At 44.2% G+C, this 5318-nt stretch overlaps 1 pseudogene; it reads right to left on the reverse strand.

Moving 5' to 3' along the window:
* Positions 1-4042: 4042 nt before the first annotated feature.
* On the reverse strand, positions 4043-4152 carry LOC143990652 (U2 spliceosomal RNA; annotated as a pseudogene).
* Positions 4153-5318: the final 1166 nt, after the last annotated feature.

Below are 5318 nucleotides of genomic sequence, written 5' to 3' on the forward strand. Positions count from 1 at the left end.
AATGGCCAAGTCAAAGTCCAGACCTGAATCCAATCGAGAATCTGTGGAAAGAGCTGAAAACTGCTGTTCACAAACGCTCTCTATCCAACCTCACTGAGCTCGAGCTGTTTTGCAAGGAAGAATGGGCAAGAATTTCAGTCTCTCAATGTGCAAAACTGATAGAGACATACCCCAAGCGACTTGCGGCTGTAATCGCAGCAAAAGGTGGCTCTACAAAGTATTAACGCAAGGGGGCCGAATAATTTTGCACGCCCCACTTTTCATTTTTTTATTAGTTAAAAAAGTTTCAAAAATCCAATAGATTTCGTTCCACTTCACAATTGTGTCCCACTTGTTGGTGATTCTTCACAAAAAATAAAAAATGTATATCTTTATGTTTGAAGCCTGAAATGTGGCAAAAGGTTGAAAAGTTCAAGGGGGCCGAATACTTTCGCAAGGCACTGTATAAATTATGAATGTCAAATATTTTTCTTAAGAAAAATATGATCACCAAAATAACTGTGAAGACAATTAAGTCCACATAAAGACATTAATTGTCTATATATGTATAAATTCAATGTAAAAACAAATTAGTGTCTATCATATCCTTCAGATCACTGATTTGTGACCAGTGAACCCACCGCTGCTAATCACGTAACCTTTTACAAGATCGTTAGACACCAAATTATATGTGGTTTAACAAAGCGTGAAGCTGCATAAATCTCGCTTCGTGGATCTGTTCATGTACAGAACATATGCGGTATCCGATGTTATACTCCACTTCAGTCCTCCTTCCTGCTCCATATACAAGCTTGGCCAGAAAAGATAAGATTCCAAATAGTGTGATACAGTCAGGTGTTTATTAAAATTAGACGACAAAAACTACTTACAAAACCCCAATAAATATGCGCATAAACATTAAAAAATGCCATTGGTTCTGGCTCCAGACAGGCATGGGTTATGGCAGCACAAACTCCGTCCTGCCACGACGTACATTTCATCTAAACAGAGGTTGTCAAGGGGATAAAAAGACAATAAATATTCAATAATGACCTTGTGATAGACCTTGTGTCTATCTCCACAATAAAAAGATGTAAATAATACCCAGTTTAAGTAATTTAATTTAATTTATATAATTAAACAACCCAATGGTCTTTAATCCTGAGGACCTATTCATTCATCTCTGTTCGTGAGACAAGTGGTCCAAAACCATGGCAAAAAAAACAGAATGTCCACAATGCTATGGCACCATCCCAAAAATGTAGTAGTGATACAATGCCATCTGCCACTGGACATGACATGCAGTTCTAATTATAAAATTACATGTAATACCCACTATTATACTTTCAAAAGGATCCATCTACTCCTATGGCAAGGCAACAGATGTTAAATATCTTGGCCAATAAATTGTAGAAAATCTGGAGGTTTTATACAAAGGTATAGGGGAGAAAAGAAAGTACAAACTAGGGTCCATTCACACCAGATGCAGAGGGACTGCATTGGGCAGCTATTCCAGCTCAGTTTCACTGCAAGACAAGTTAAACGCTGGTCAATGGAGTGTCTCTAGTGCATGGGGCGGGCATCTGGGCTGGGTCTGGAGCAAGCCTGGAGGAGGAAAGTGATTGGCAGATGCAACAGAGCAAGGGGATTGTGACCTGGGGTGCTGAAAAAGGGAGCTCTGTTGTCCCACCAGCGGACAGATTGCAGAAAGAAAATCACTGTGCTACCCAAGCCATTTCCTGTGCTAAGCAGCTGAGAGGGAGAGCGCCACAAGGTTGCTTTGTAGAGGAAACAGTGGTGTGTGGCCAGGGTTTGCTGGAGCTATCTGATGCTGTGCTGCCCAGGAGAAGTGTGCTGACCAGAGACTGCTGTTGCCATTATACCTGGATTCTGAGAGCACGCACTGACGAGCAGTGTTTCACTTGCTGGACGTGGCAAATGACTGTGGTGATCAGCAGACCCCTGACCATCAGAGAGGACCACTGGCTACTATTGCTGGGTGCTAGCTTGTGAGGGAGGAGCCTTTTGCATACCTACATGGAAACCCCTGGAGTTTGCAGAGTGCCTACTGTAGTGAGAGGTCTCTTAGCCGCGGCTCAGTTTGTGAATGGACATGCAGAACTACGGATCAGGAGCAAGCTGCTTGCTCAGGGGCACTTGGCGGGAGGGAGAGGTGCAGAGCCCTGGTGGGGAACCCGAGAAGAGGAGGATCCAGTTATTTAACAAAAAACAAGACTTTAATATCGCTTTAACTACTCTGTATTTGGGAACAATCCATCGCTCCTTTGGATTACAAAAACTGCACTAGAGCTCATTCCTACTTCTTGTAGGGAAGGAAAAGAGGGACTGTCTCAGCACGATTGAAAAAGAGAGATAAAAGCAATTAGCCATAATGTTATTGTCTTACTGATTGTACAAGTACACTTGATAATACTTTCTTCTTTTAGGCTTTGCTTGACTTAATAAATTCTTTGAAATACCTCAAGGTATGCTGATAAGTAATAGGTGGGTGAGCTATGCCATTTTCATGCGTGCAGAAAATATCTGTGGGTAGCTCTACTTATAGAAAAGGAAAATTCTGCATGTAATCCTTTGTAATACTTTTTTCCTGTGCTTTTGCCTGCTTTACTTGCTTTTGCTTTACTTACTTACTGTTACTTTTTTTTTAAGTTTGAAGGTCCTCTTTAATGTTTCAATTAGGCTAAGTATCATGGGAAAGTATAACTAAAAGGGTTATGGTGAAGTGTGCCAAGAGGGACCAAAAAGCTCTCCACTGAACAAGTATGAAGCAAAATAGGGCCTTCTTAAAACAGTCAATATTTACATGTTTAAAGTGGTTCTGCACCTTTAAAAAAAAATATATTAAAAGCCAGCAGCTACAAATATTTGAGGCTAGTGTCTAAAGCTATGCCAAATAGAGAAGTCCTTTATACCGCTGGCCATCTGTCCATCCAGAGCTGTTTTGCAGCACAAATAAACCGTAATGTTATACAGCTTTTTTTTGTAAGCCCATGGCACGTGAAACACACTCAAAAACGTCACCCATTGCCAAAAAAATGTGCACACACATAAAGTTTGAAACACAAAAATGTGCAACGGGTGTACACAAGCCCTCTAAAATCAGAGGGCCTTGCCCTGATCCCCCGGAGCGTTAGGCTCCAGATGGGGACTGGGGTACTTACACTTGGGCCATCTGGCCAAAACCAGATGGACCCCATTCTCTGGAGGATATGCTGAAACAGACCCATCTAAGTACCAGGTGGGGCTCCCCCGAACGGAGACCCCATGAGATAGGGTGAGCCAAGCCAGAAGGCCATGTCCACCCCCTCCCAAGACTTTCAGGACAGGCCCGAGGACCGTCAGACATGCAAAATCATGTACAAACATAAAAATACAAAAAGTGATAAAGGGCTTAAATAAAAGAAAGTGGGGGAGAAGGAAGTGGAGAGGAGAGTGAAAAGTGGTCGTTGTGTGAAACAATGACCAGGCCCTCCGGACAGAAATAAAAAATTCCTCCGTTCCTAGCCAAAACCCCCAGCCCAGGAGGCAGGTGGAAAAAAGTATGGTATGGTACAGTAACCATGGTGCCATAAATCAGAGTGACCCTCACTCACAGTGATTTTACAGCACCCCTGGACTGTCACTCCAGGAGCACATACACCATGGGCTTCTTTTTAGGTCCAACCCTCAGCGGACCAGCGTGGCCCTCTATCTTTGCCAGATAGAGAGCCCTTTCAGGTTTTCTCGGAGAGAGCTGCTGACTATAAAGCAGCCTTCACCTTTACTAGCCCTTCCAGGCCCCCATCAACCTGGCGGATTTGCATATACTGCGATCTCTATTAAGGGTTATGCCAGCTCCTCCATCGGATGCTAACAGGAACAGCGACCGCACCAATCATAGCCAGGAGGCCAGGAAAACCCAGCCCTTCGGCAAGACCAAATGCAGCACCCATCCCTACCGGGAGAACCCTTCTGGCCTGCTGAGACACAACCAATTATCAGCTTCTATGACCAAAGTGCACCAACATGTCCCTAAAACAGACCGTCCAGTCACAATTACACCATTGGATTTAAATCTGCCTCCCCTCCCCCATTTGGGAGTAGCATAGCGCCTCTGGCAACTGATAAGAACAGATACTACACTTGATCTTAGTCAAAAGGCAGAGAACATGACTGGCCTCAAAGATTGCCTTAAGCTCACAAACCTGCCGACACCTCTGACAACCTGGGTTCAGACATATTTCAAATTGATAATTACACAGACACCAGACTGTAGTAAAATAAGCAAGTATTTTTCCTAAGATTATTGAAGATGACAAGAACAAGATTGGCTTAAGCCTAATACACATGGGCCAAATGTCAGCTGCCATTGACATTCGGGCCATGTGTGTGGAAGACAGTCCGACAGAATTTGGGCCATTTGGACAGCTTCTGTCGAAGGCTCATGACTTAAAAAGGTCTGCCGACTGGCTCCCAATCGGCATGCTGAGAGCGCTGACCAGAATGTACTAGGCTTTCGGCATATATTTGTCTGTCTTAAACTCTTACTTAAACATGCAGAGTATGCAATGCAAAGAAAATCACAAGTCAAACAGTACTATCCAGTGGGTCCTGAAAGAACCTATGACCCCAGGTATAAAATGGACGAAAATTACCTTTTAATTCAAACTGCTCCCTTCAAATCATGATGCCATGGGCCCAACAAGTTTGTGCCACAATTAAAAAAACAACAAGTTACAAGAAATGCAATGATTTATTTCTGAGTAGAGTTCCCCTTAATGCGTGCAGATATTGTGCACAAGTCCTTTAAGTGGGGGGGGGGGGGGGGGGGAGAGTGGAGGAGTCCTTGTGATGTAGATGTTCAGTGTCTTCAGCTAGCTCAACAAGGGCCCAGAAGTATTGGTGTGCAATTGCAACCAGTAACAGAAAATAGCAAGTGCAAAGTATTTCCTTTTTGAGGCTTTAAAGGGGTTGTAAACCCTCATGATTTTTCACCTTAATGCATTGCATGCATTAAGGTGAAAAACCTTCTGTAGTGCTGCAGCCCCCCCCCCCTCCCTTTTTTACTTACCTGAAAGCTGTCACCCCCCCCCCCCCCCCAGAATGAGCACACCCGATCTATCTGGTGTCTCATGTCCTGATTGAATCGATTGATAGCAGAGCAGCCATTGGCTCCCGCTGCTGTCAGTCAAATCCAATGATGCGGTGCCGGGGGGGCGGGCCGAGTCCTGCATTCTGTGTGAATGAACACACATGCAGTAGTCGGGAGTGCACCCACATGGGTGTCCACCATAGGAGAGCCTTCTCCAACGTGGACACTTGATGCTGGGAGGAACCAC

Source organism: Lithobates pipiens, unplaced genomic scaffold (genome assembly GCF_037356315.1).
Source record: "Lithobates pipiens isolate NorthernLeopardFrog02 unplaced genomic scaffold, aLitPip1_a1.2 Scaffold_18, whole genome shotgun sequence".
Classification (NCBI taxonomy): Eukaryota; Metazoa; Chordata; class Amphibia; order Anura; family Ranidae; genus Lithobates; species Lithobates pipiens.